The following is a 13,336-nucleotide window of genomic DNA, read 5'->3' as shown; positions in this document are numbered from 1 at the left end:
AGAGAAGAGCAACAAGGCTGGTGAAGGGACTGGAGCATAAGTCCTATGGGGAGAGGCTGAGGGAGCTGGGGTTGTTTAGCCTGGAGAAGAGGAGGCTCAGAGGTGACCTCATCACCGTCTATAACTACCTGAAGGGAAGTTCTAGCCAGGTGGGGGTTGGTCTCTTCTCTCAGGCGCTCAGCAATAGGACAAGGGGACACGGGCTTAAGCTCCGCCAGGGGAAATTTAAGTTGGATATCAGGAGAAAATTCTTTACAGAGAGAGTGATCAGGCATTGGAATGGGCTGCCCAGAGAGGTGGTGGATTCACCATCCCTGGAGATTTTCAAACGCAGATTGGACGTGGCACTGAGTGCCATGATCTAGTAAATGGACTGGATTTGGACCAAGGGTTGGACTCGATGATCTCGGAGGTCTTTTCCAACCCAATCGATTCTATGATTCTATGATTCTATAAATTTTGCTACTGCATACCAATATTTCTTTGTGCATCAACTTGAGAGATGTGTAAGGTCCTGTCCAGGTAGAAAGAGCAGAGAGAAACATGGTAAGGGCTCTCAAAAGATATGCGAGAGCAAGAGGAACAGTAAGAACCAAAGGTTTGATGTTTATTAAAACCACAGGCTGGCAAATTCAGGAAACTCCTTTTTAAACACACATAGGGAGATTCCTAGCCTTTTTCAGCAGCAGAAGGGATGAGGTTCTTTGTGTAAATGAAATCAAAATCAAGATTGTTAAAGCTCTAAGACTTGGCAGAAATGTGAGATTTGTGTCTTCTTATTCACAGAATAAGTGTGTGACCCACACTGCAGCTGAAACTACACCACCAGCTTTGGTTTCTGAGTACCAGCTCCAAACCACCACAGGCTATGGGCTGACAAACAGTCCACTGGTTCAGATATATGAAAAAAAAATCTGTCATTATTTTTCCATATATGCTCTGTGTCAGAGCAGGTCCCACCTGTCTTCCCCTAGCCATATTAAATTTGGCATGAACTTCTTACTGTATATTCAGGCAAATTTTGCAGAAAGACCAGCATCTGCCATGCATCTGCCTTGTCCAGATGATGTTTTTATTTCTGAGTGATGCCACAATGTACAAATCTGTATGAACTGGGAAATTAGTCAGATAGAGGAATATCTTCATAACTTGTTATAGCAATTAGTCCTGCTGTTTAGAGCCACACCATTCAAGACAGCTATGAAGTTGTTGAGCTAAGAAAGCACTCGAACACAGCACGGACAAACATTATTCTTTGTTGGCTGCTTGTCGCTGATGATTATTCTCTGTTTGAAATCCCTCATTTCGGAAGGGAAGGGTTGTGAGACCAGGGAAGAGAGACAGCGATCCTACATCTGCTGTGAATGATGAGTAGGAGGAAGTAAGGAGGAAGTACAGACAGGTAGATATAGACCCTTGAAGTCTTACTTATCTGTAGAGAGACACCAAGAGAATTGCTCTGAGTACTTTCCTTTTTCAAAGCAGTTTTTTGAAACTGAGTTAATATAGCTGTCATTCAGTTCAGCTTGAACTTGCCCATAAAGTTACCTGTTATTCAGAAGCCACTGCTCCTTCTGTACTCTCTCTCTGCTTAATGGCATCTTTATTTCCAACAAATGTAATTTTTTAGGTAGCAGAGTGTTCTGCCCTTCTGTGTTTGGATACAGGGAGATCCTGTTTAGTTTACAATAGAGCTCTGTCATCCCAGAAAGAGAGGAGAGAAGCCAGTCTCCCAAATACTACAGTTGCCTCATTACTGCCCTTTCTGAAGTGAGACTTTTATGCCATATTGGCTCAATTAGGAGGTGTTAAAGAAATGGCACTGGCATCTTTAATCAGATGACAAGTTGTAGTGATAGTTAAGATTTACTACAAGGAAAAATACCAAATTGTAAAGTCCATGGACCAAAGGCTCCAACTTAATTGTATAATGTAGGATGTCATTGGGAATTACCCTCAAAAGATGCATGGGGAGTTCTGGAGAATCACAGAAAGGGAAGAAAAAAAGCCCTTTTTGTGACAGTCTCAGAGCTCAGGGGAACAGAGAGACAGCAAATAATGTGCTGGGTCAGAGACTAATTAGGCATTACATCTGTCGTCTGACAGGATTTCATAACTCCCTGATACCTCCATTGTGTCTTCATTTGGGAATTTTCCTAGCCCTGAGCATTTTTCATTGCTCTGTCAGTCTGAAATGAATTTGTCCCATCTTCTATGCAACACCTACCATAAAGTTAGCTTGCAAGAGGTCCCTGCTGAGGCAACAAGAGGCATATGCTCAGGCTTGGGAACATCATGGTTCACCAAGGCTGAAACAGCGGTGGCAGCAGCAACTACCTTCTCTGGGCTGGCTGACACACACCCTTCACAGTTTGGGGAATGCTACCTGGTGAGCTGCAAAGGAAATTCACAGTCAGCCAACAACTTAATGCAATTAAGTGCCTATAAACTTCACTGTAAGGAGCAGTGCAACAGAAGTGTTGTATCAAATCACTGTTCCCAGACAAAGGGCACAAAGAGAGAGTGCACTCTGTATCACACATCAGACACACTCAGAGGCTGTTAAAATCCCCAACCAGAGGTGGAGCTTCAATCAGAGTGCACAACAGGCTGCAATACACAGTCTGGAGGAGAACAGGCTTCATTAATCTCAAAGTTGTTTACACTTGCCTGAATGTACAATGCAAGACCACGGGATGAGTTTTGCAGAAGGCCTGCACCTTAGAGACTTTGTTATGTGCATCGTTTCTTCAGGGCAAGATGCAGTCCAAGTAGCCATCGTTGGCTTAGACAACTTCAAATCCAAGACAGAGGCAGAGATAGATTACAAGAACAGTGTCAGTTTTCTCAGCTGAACCAACCTAGCCTTTTTCAGCACACTGCACCAACTCTGCTTTCTGTATCAGACCAGCACAGAGGATGCTCTTTACTGGTTGCATGGTTTTGCTCACAGGCAGTGCAATGCTGTGATGGTATGGTTCCTCAGGCTATCTGATCGCTGTGCTTCACAGAACAGTGATTTTGCTTCAAACATCATGTCACGCAACTCAGTGTTGCAGGCACCAGGATCACAGATCACAGCTGTGCCAAATGAATGAAGGCAGGACCTGCCAACACTGTTGCAGTTTATGGTGGTATGGTGAGCACAACATATGTTTCTATTTACTGATCATGAGGCAGCTCTGGTGATCCTACTACATACCGTTGTCAGAAGGTAGGTGCTACTTCTTCGTGCCATCACATTTCCTTCTTTGGACACGTCCAAGTGTACTTAGGCTGCTCTAGCCATTTCAGGGCGTAGCTGTCAGTGCAAGGAAGCTGAGGTGTGGGAAAGGCTCTATGAGATAGATTTTATGGGGTGAGAGGTAGGAGAGAATCTGTAATTTACTATAAGCTATGATTGCACACAGCCAGAGTGCCTTGTGCCTGGGGAGAAAGCCATCTTCTTTTGGCTGATAACTGTTATGGTGGGCTCTTTTATTGTGGTCAAAACCCTCCCTCTACAGACTTTCCTGACAAATAACAGACTATGCTTGTGCAAAGGCAAAGCATCTGAAGGATGTACCAGATGGGTTACAGTAGCCCTTCTTTTCCAAAACAAGGTCAGGCATTTGCATACCTCTCAGATTCAGTTTGTCCTTCAAGAATACTCAGAGGTGTCCCCCGTCTTTCAGACTCATGCTGTTTCTTAGTGCTATATATGTGCACATACATGTGCATACATATATACAGGTAAATGTACATGTACATATCCATATCTCACACATATGTATCTTTGAAACGCTGAAAGAGAAAGGGAAATCAGCTGACTTGTTCTCCATCAAGAAGAATGTTGCAATTGATTTCAACAATAAAAATAACTGATAAATAATCACCTAAAAAATGGACAACAGCCCTAGGCTTTGCTACTTTCCTGCCTACAGGAAAGTACTCCTGTGCTTTGAGTCAGGTGTTTGCTGCTTTTTGCTCCCTGCCATCCTTACCCAATCCATATTTTGCTCACATTGAGGAGGCAAACTGGTTGTCATGCATGGAAGTGACATGACACATCCTTAGCATCATTCTGTTCACTGTTTTACAGTGGAAAGGACCCAGTCCTAGGAATGCAGGTCCAGCTTGTCCATGGATTTTCACTGTGTGTTTTGATAAGCCTTCAGGGACTGGCAACCCATCTAATCTGTCTACCAGCTGTTTGAAGTCATACTGTCATCTCCATTCTGGCCTTCTGCTTGCTCAATGCTCTGTGCTTCAGGTCCACGACTAACTTGGTGACCTCCACTGGACACACTCCAGTTTGATCATCTCTCTCTTGAAGTGGGGAGACCCAGATTGGGTGGGATCTCACCAGTCCGAAGTAGAGGAGACTATAATCACTAGTATCACTCTAATCACTCTAATCACTCCCCTCACACTGCTCACTGCACTCTTTGCTTATACAGCCAAAGCTTCCTGTGTTGCAGAGTCATGCGCTGACTGCTGGTTAGCTACCTCGTACACTTCACAAGATGGGATCATTCTACCCCAGAGGCATAACTTCACATTTGCGTCTGTTGACCTTCCCAATGTCTGTATCAGTCCATTTCCCCAGCCTGCCCAGGTCTATCAGAAAGGCAGCTCTGTCCTCCAGTGTACCACCTGCTTTCCCAGCCTCTCGTCTTCCACAAACCTACTGCACGGTCCACAGAAACTAATTTTCCATGTGCAAACCAAAACAAAAAGACAAAAAAGCATGTGGGCTGACACCATTTTTGCAGGTCCTCTCCCAGAAGAAGTGGCAACTCCGCTCTTTGAATTTCCCCAAAACTGAAGCACAATTTGAGCACCCAGGGGATTGTGAATGACTCACGTTTACAACTAGAGCTACATTTCTTCATCCTAGAAGTGGTTTATCAATTACATTTTAACAAGACATACTACAGTCCTGGCATATTCATTATTTTCTACTCATTTGAGACATACTCGAGAGGGAAGACTGATCACAGGAAATAAATAAATGCTCAAATAAGCCAATACACAGGATAAGAAATATTAGAGGGTTTTTTTCAAGAAGAGATTTATGAAGCAACAGCTTGTATTCTTACTAAATTTCTTTCGTTATGAACAACTTAAAAGTTGTGACAGAGTAACAACCTCATCAAGGAAGTGAGCCATCTTGGACACCAGAAAGAACATAGATAAAATTGCTACAGACATAAAAATACATGCATGCAAAAATACTGCTAAAAATACAGTCAGCAAAAAATTGGGGGAGAGGAGTCAAAGAGCCTCTCTTTGAGGTCTCACAGCTCTCTAAAGCATACATTGTGCTCAATCACCTCCTTGGGCCACAACAAGCAGGTTTGGGAGTGTCCCCAGCTGTGACTAGCAGAGCTAGACTACTCAAACAAAAAAATCTCACATGAGAAGTTAAAATAAAATGGTCTGTAGAAAAATCAACCCCATTCCCACTGTCCAGGTGGTCCATCCCTGATGAGAAATTGAGTACGAACTACTGCATCGTTCTCTTTCCTCAGTATATTCCAGCATGCATGCTTGAAGAAAGAGCCTATCAGCATCCCTGTGGGAAGGATGATTCCACAAATTTTCACAGAATAATACAATCATTTAGGTTGGAAAAGACCTCTAAGATCATCAAATCCAAATGAACCCAGCACTGCTAAGTATACCACTAAACCATATACCTAACTGCCACATCTACATATCTTTTAAATACCTCCAGGGTTGGTGACTCCACCACCTCCCTGAGATGCCTGTTCCAGTGCTTGACAACCCTTTCGGTGAAGAAATTTTTCATAATATGCAATCTAAACCTTCCTTCACGCAACTTTTGTGGCTGTTTCCTCTTGTCCTATCACTTGTTACTTGGGAGAAGAGACTGACACCCACTTACCACAATCTCCTTTCAGGTAGTTGTAGAGAGCAACAGGTCATCCCCAAGCCTCCATTCTTCCAGGCTAAACACCCACAGTTCCCTCAGCCACTCCTCTTCAAACTTGTACTCCAGACCCGTCACCAGCTTCATTGCCTTTTTCTGGACTCACTCAAGCACCTCAGTGCGTTTCTTGCAGTGAGGGGCCCAGAACTAGACACAGTACTTGAGGTGTGGCCTCACCAGTGCTGAATACAGGGAAGAGTCGCTTCCCTGGTCTTGCTGGCCACACTGTTGCTGATACAAACCAGGATGCCCTTGGCCTTCTTGGCCACCTGGGCACACTGCTGGCTCATGTTCAGCCAGCACCGCCAGGTCCTTTTCCACCAGGCAGCTTTCCAGCCACTTTTCCCCCAGCCTGTTAGCATTGTATGAGTTCGTTGTGACCCAAGGATCTGTCAGTTCGAACCTCATATCATTGACCTTAATCATTGATCCAGCCTGCCCAGATACCTTTGCAGATCCTTCCTACTCCCTAGCAGATCAACACTCCTGCCCAACTTGGTGTCATCTGTGAACTTACTGAGGGTGCACTCCATCCCCTCATCCAGGTCATAGTTAAAGATACTAAACAGGACTGGCCTTAATACTGAGCCCTGGAGAACACAACCTGTGACATCTGCTAGTTGGATGCAATGCCATTCACCATGACCCTCTGGGTCTTTCTGTCACTACTATTGATTTATGCTCCTCTGTGATACACAGGAAAGATAGATGGGGTTGATCTGTTGGATTTCAGTCAGAAGGCTGGGAATGCCAAGTCCCAGTTTCCTGTGCTCTTGAGAAGTAGTCCTAGGGTTGATTGGCTCCAGAAGGCCCCAGAAACTCCTGTGACATAGGTATGCAAGGAACAAATGTTGTTGATACCCAATGGCAAACACAAAACTGAATCATGAAATAACCAAAAACATCTCATGAAGATTGAACACTCTGGTATGCAGCTTTTAAGATGACACCCAGCAGTGGCAGTTCTGAAAAGAGTCAGTTAAGTAGAAGCTGCAGAAAAAATATCATATTTGAAAGTAATTAGATGACCTGAGCCTTGAGAATATTGATTAGAATTGAATCTGGTAGCAGACTGGGGTACTGCAAATTCTTGTTATGCCACCTTCCCTCATCACATCAAAGCTGAGGAGACCCTCTCTAACCACAAAAAAAAAAAAAAAAAAAAAAAAAAAAAAGACAGACATGAAGATGCAGGTAGTCCTCGGTTTAGCAAATTGCTCAATAAACTTTTACATGTTCAGGTAGAGCAATGGGTGTATGCATTGTGGCAAGGCTCCTTTCCATTCTAGCCAGCAAACACCTTGATAAATCACTCTCCATCATGATATAATAGACCTTTAGAGAATTGCTCCCACCCTAAATATTAGACACAAATTTATCTTCTTCTCCCATTTCTTCATATTTTTGTAGGATTCTGGGAAGCAACTGAAATTAGTCTACCCAATACAACATTTTCTTCCTTTATTATTTAATATGATTAATTTGTTCATTTGACCATGTCTGGGGCCTCGCCTGTGAACTCTTACCAGTAACTTTCAAGCAGCCTTGGCTTGTTGAATCCTCAAAAAAATAAAAAAAAAGCCCAAGCAACCTCTTGCTGATTTAAGGATATAGAAATCTGGGACAAAATAAACCCCCCTTGCTGGGCCTCAGAGATCTGAGGGGTCAGATACAGCCAGGATTTATTTCTGATTATTACCAATTCAGCACTATGAGTTTGGTCATGTTCAATAAGAGATTTCACGATCAGAGATTCACAAATAGTGTGATTTACTTATACGATAGGTCTGGCTGAGCGCAATAAAAGCTTGCACATTCCAGATATAACAAATAGTGTAGTTTACTGAAGCAAAAAGAGGTCCAGGATTGCTGGTAATAAATACACTAACTGCAGTGTGTGAATATGTGTTAGGACAGAAGGTATCCTAACAAAGATCTATTAGATAGATAGACTAAAATATTCCTGAATCTGCTCCAATGCAGTTGGAGGCAAAAAATCTCACATAAAGGTATCCCTTCAGTGGAGGAGGTGAGACACAGTCCTTTGACTGATCCCGAGCAAGCAGAGGTGTTTTTATCCCCCTCATTTTCTTTCTTTTTTTTTCTCTTGTCTTTTTCTTTGTTGTGAAAACCCCCCTTCTTTTATATAATAATTTTGGGCCTTCCCAAAAAGGTGGATCAATTCTGTGTCATAAGTAGGCTGTTGGTGACTGTGGTCATACATGTAAGGCATGTTCTCTTTTCATTTGTATTCTAAGGGGTGTGAAAGTTAATATGCAAATAGGAATTAAAGGGAATCTTGGTTTCTTTTGGTCAGAATTTATAGTTGATATAAAAGGTAAAATAATCAATATGGTCTTCTTCCACCCACTGAGGCAGCAGTAAAGGCTGCCTGACCTTCACCAAAGCATCTTTGCGCTCATCCTGATCTCCCCAAAGGACCAGACTTACAACAAGCCTTCTTATGCAAGGTGAAGTGGGAGTGAGGCCAACGGCTGGTGTGGATGCTCCTCTATGCCTCACTGAAACATCAGGACATGAGGACTCCACCCCAGACATCATTTCAGTGTTAGCCCTTGCTCAAGCCAGGTGCAGGATCAGTGAGAGGCCCTGTTCATATTTTTCTCAAGCAGCATCATCAATTTGACACTGAATTAAACAACTCTATAGCAAGTCTGACAATTTACTACACCTCTCTTTTCCTGCTGCCCCCCAAGAAAGGAACCTGTTGGTATACACTTGGCACATAACAACAATCATTTTATGTCTGCTTAGAACATTTTTCATTGGAAAATACAATTTAATCAAAAGGGAAACCTGGCTGCAGGAAGATGTTGGTTTCAATGACATTTTGTAATTGAGAAAATAAAAATCACAGAATATTTCACACTGACCTTTTTGAGAGGCTGGACAGGGCTAGGTCTTTTGAAATTATTTGTCTCTAAAATATTTGATACTGATTCAACTGCAGTCCAGCTGGCAAGAGCACATCTTCAATTTTCTTTTAACTGAATTTGTTTGATAGATCAAAACTGAAATTGTTAAAAATACTTTGTTTGTTTGGGTTTTTCTGAGGGAACTGCCAAAGCACAATATTTTTCTGTTTTGAGCTAGAAAGAACTATTCAGATTGCAATATCATACAGGAAGTCTGATGAAGAGATCTTTTTACACTTCATCTTTTTGTAGAGAAATTCTCTATGGCCCTGTGCAGAACAGCTGTCCTAAGCCCTCTGCACTGAGTAACCTCTCCTTGGAAGCACATACTCTTTTTTTCTGCGGTGAAAGTCAGGAAAGAAAGAGCAACAGGTGAGCTTCTTGGTCAGTGGAAGATGTAAAGGGGAAATCAGGCTACTTCCAACACAAAACACATCTTGAGGAAGCATCACTTGACACCATTCAACAGCAGTGTGAGGGAAGACCCAAGAAGGCTCCTTGTGGCCAGGATTTGTCGTCCGCTACCTATGTTTCCAGAGTATGTAGTTCTGCCTTGGGAAAGGCTCCCCAGTGTGTGCAATGGCAGAGCCTCTTTACTATCATATAACTTCCACAAATTTCCACTGTCCTAAATACTTCCCAAGTTTGAAAGGCCTCTGCCAGCAGGGGCCTGAGAGTAATCTGGGTAGGAAAAGGGAGGCTCTAAGCTGAATCCTTTGGTTATGTCTTTCTCCTCTATTCCTCTCTTTCCCTGTTCTCCCTTCACAGAGGCTGCTTCCACACATTTAGAGCAAAAAACAGAAGCTCAGAGAAAAAAGACTTCAGTGCTGGCAGATGGGGCTTGTGCTGGACAGAGCTGCGACCTCATGTCAGGGAGCACACTGTGGAGCTGCTCCACAGTGGTGCTCTTAGGAGAGAAGCTGCAAGCGCCAAGACACACTCCCACTGGGCAGCCTATGCTGCCGAAGCCCTTGGCTCCCATCCAGTCCTTACATCAAACTTCTTTTGAAGGTTAGACCCAATGCCCTCAGCTGATCCAGCTCTGAAACAGGCAGCGACTTTTTTCTGCCTTTGGGATCTCACCATACCCTAAACTGTAAATTTTTGCAAAGATTTGCTAAGCTCTCATGTTACTCAGGTGCTAGTACATCATCCTTAGAGCTGAACTGAAGATAGATACAGAAGAACTGTACTGCAGTTCTCTAGGAACTGTACTGCAGCAGTTCTCTAGGAACTGTACTGCAGCAGAACATTTACAGTTCTCTAGGAACTGTGCTGCAGCAGAACATTGAACTCCTCTTGGACTTACTCAGGGACTACTGGGGCAGGAGGCCTAGTCTCTTCTGACTCCTGAGTAGTTAACAGAAAGAAATCAATGCCTCCAAAGGGAAATTCAGAGCAAGAGATAAATGCTTGGAATTAATCTGAATTATATGTTGGCTGTGATTCTCTGACGGCTAGAGAGGAAGCCTTGGGAGAAAAGTCTGCAGCACCATTAAGATACTTACTCTCATTTCCTATGATCCATGCTGCCTTTCCTGAGTCCTATGCCCAGATGCATTTTCAAACTGCTTTTGATGCCTGGGTCTTCCTATTCCAGACATTTCTGCAGCTCAAAGTTGTCTTTGCGGCATTGCAGTTACCTTGAGATTAGTGGGAGCAACTGGTTAGGAACCCATTCCCAAATTCCCACACCAAAGTGCCACCGGCACTCTGAGGGAGTGCAGTGAAGTGCCATTATCACTTGTTATCTTCAAGCAATTTTCAGTTGGAACATTCAGCTTAGGAACATTCCTTGGCTGAAGACACCCTGTGGGTGCTGCTGTACTGACCCTTTATTTAGTTCTGCATCAGAACATAATAAGAGGCATGAGCGTTGGTAGGGACTCAGGGCAGGGTGTGACATGTCAAAATGGAGTATCTTCCCAGAACTGAGCTGCAGGCTGATAACTATGGCCCAGAGCATCTTTTAAGATTGCATTCTTGTTTTCTTTGGCAGGGGATTCTCTTAAAAAAAACATTTCCTGTTATTTTCATTTCACCCCAGCACAAATTAGCTTTTCTTCATTCCTCCTTGGTTTTCTTCACCTCAGACACTGTTGGCCAGCTAATTCTTCTAAAATTTGCCGTTTGATCACTGAGCAAATTGTATTATTACAACCCTGTTGTTAGAGGCACCATGGGAATATAATTTAATTACTGCATAATATCAATCAGATGCATAAATTAAAACATTCACATTTGAAAAAAAGACATTTTCTACTTTTAGTTGTATGATCTGCCAAGCTTGGAAGTGAAAAAAGCTTCTTTCTCCAAGCTCTTGTGCAGTGAGAGGTGGTCAATTCTCCCAAATAGGTAGAAGGGCTCACAGTTGAAAGCATAGGGCTCACAGTTCCCAGGTGTGGTTACCTTTAAGAAGAATTATTTCTGGAAGAATTTTTAACAAGAGAGGCTGTGATTGAACACCATTTAAGTTCTACAGTGTCTAGCATCAAATAGTTTAACTACAGGGTCTATGAAGAACCACCTCTGTGTCAACTGTGATGTAAACAATAGCTGGGCCTTTTAAAGCTACAAGTAGAAATGCAAGCCTTCATGGCCTCTCATATGTCAAAACGCAACAAGCCTCAAGGAAGCTAAATTTTCTCATGTGCTTTTAAGCTGAAACACTTCAGCAGGGAGAGAAGAAAACGTAAGAAGGGTCAGGGGTCTGTGTCTTATCAATTGGTATACAAAAGTCTACTGGGCTTCTCCAGCCTAATGATCTCCTCCATCATCTTGTACCGTAAGAGTCCCTCTTATAGTCCTTACTACAGTGACACAGCACTAAAGAAACACACAAACTCAAATCACTGGTGAAGAAGAATAAGGACGGAGGAAGATAAATGTTCTGTTTTGAAAGAAACTCCTTTTTGATCTCATATCATCCAGTGGATGAAAGCAATGGGGAAAAAATTCATATTAGATGCAACATTTGGTTTCAACTATGAGCTGGTAATTGAGTTGTCTGTTTTGGCATGTCTTGCTCTGAAAGAGGATTTTTAAATTAAAACTGGCTTCCAACTCCTCTAGAAATTATTTTTGGCTTATTTTGATCCCAGCAAACCTGAAATGGTATTGTATATATATGCTTCCGATTATAAGTTACCTGGCAGAAGTGGCCCAAGTTTGCTAAAGTCCTGAGCCATCTGGTTTCTGTGGGAGCCCTTGGCACAAGGCTACCTGTCCACTCAGTGATGCCTGGGGCAAAGGTGGGTCCTGAATGCTGAATCAGGGGTGAGACAAGTGTAATGAGATGTTTGTCATGGCAAAACATTATGCAGAAACTCAAGAGCAGGTACTCCCGGGCTCTTTTGGCTTACAGTTTTCTCCCACTGCTTAGATTTGAGAAAAGCCAAATATGCGTCTGTTAGAGTTTAGGTAAATGATGAAGATTTTTTTGTTGTTGAATTTTTTCGTCGTGGGGGACGCCTCCCTCCTCTCTATGTGCAGGGCGGGGAGGGATGAGGAGGTCCCAACGGGAAGTACCACGACAGTTTAGGGAGATAAAACTTCCTGGCACTACTGGAACTCGTTTTCTGGTTTCTGGGGGGTCAACTTGGAGGGAGTCGCCAGCCACTGTGCCCCTGGAGCTCCCCCACGCTCCAGCTTCGTGGATCACATGCTGGGCAGGGGCTCTCCCGTTCACCACAGCAGCCGTGTTGGAAGGAAACCGGGAATGCCCCTTTCCCCTTTGGTGCACTGTGACTGGTGACAGCCACGCCGCCTCCTCGCTGCTCACCTCGCGCCACCTCCTCGCTGCTCGTCGCAGCCACCGCTGGACACCACCTTGGAGGCCCACCCGCCCACCGCTGCTGTCGCGGCCCCTGCCGCCACGCCGCACCCAATACTGCCCCTCGGCTCTGCACAGGAACTCCGTGGGGACTGTGTTGGGCAGCATAGAACCGAGAGAGTGGTTTTAGGTGACATTATTTCTGCTATTGTTTGTTTGGTTTGTTCTCCGTTTTTTTAGTAAAAATATTTATTTTCCTACTTCACTCAGATGCCTCCTAATTTCCACAAAATTCATAGTTTAGGGGGAGGGAAATAAATGAAGGAGAAGGAGGGGGTCTGTTTCATCGGAGGTCCCACTTTCTGGGATATATTGTCTGTAAACAAAGGCAGCATCCAACAGCTTTCGGTCTCACCCCTATCAGCAGTCTACCAGAAGTTACCGCATGACCTTCTGCCATGCAGTCAAAGTGGAGCTGTGGCCAAACACACAGCACCCCACAAATCTTGTATACACCTCCCAACCAAAACTGGGCAGAGGCAGCAGTCTTTTCCCAGAATTCCTCACATGTGATTCACTTCCATGCTATTTTGGTGGTCATTCAGACCAGGTATCTTTTTGCAAAAGTTTTTGATAACCAAACTCCAGGCAGGCACTCTTCCTTATAAGCAGTAAATCTCTCCTGAAAATCAT

General features: G+C 43.6%; 1 long non-coding RNA gene across 1 annotated transcript; it reads left to right on the top strand.

The window, feature by feature from the left end:
• The first annotated feature begins 605 nt into the window (after positions 1-605).
• On the top strand, positions 606-12,908 carry LOC135410923 (uncharacterized). Its single transcript, XR_010428936.1, has 2 exons — positions 606-10,060; positions 10,131-12,908. It is a non-coding gene; the product is annotated as an uncharacterized LOC135410923 (long non-coding RNA).
• The last annotated feature ends 428 nt before the right edge of the window (positions 12,909-13,336 follow it).

Source organism: Pseudopipra pipra, chromosome 3, assembly GCF_036250125.1.
Source record: "Pseudopipra pipra isolate bDixPip1 chromosome 3, bDixPip1.hap1, whole genome shotgun sequence".
Lineage (NCBI taxonomy): Eukaryota > Metazoa > Chordata > Aves > Passeriformes > Pipridae > Pseudopipra > Pseudopipra pipra.
This window is presented reverse-complemented; position numbering and strand designations above follow the sequence as displayed.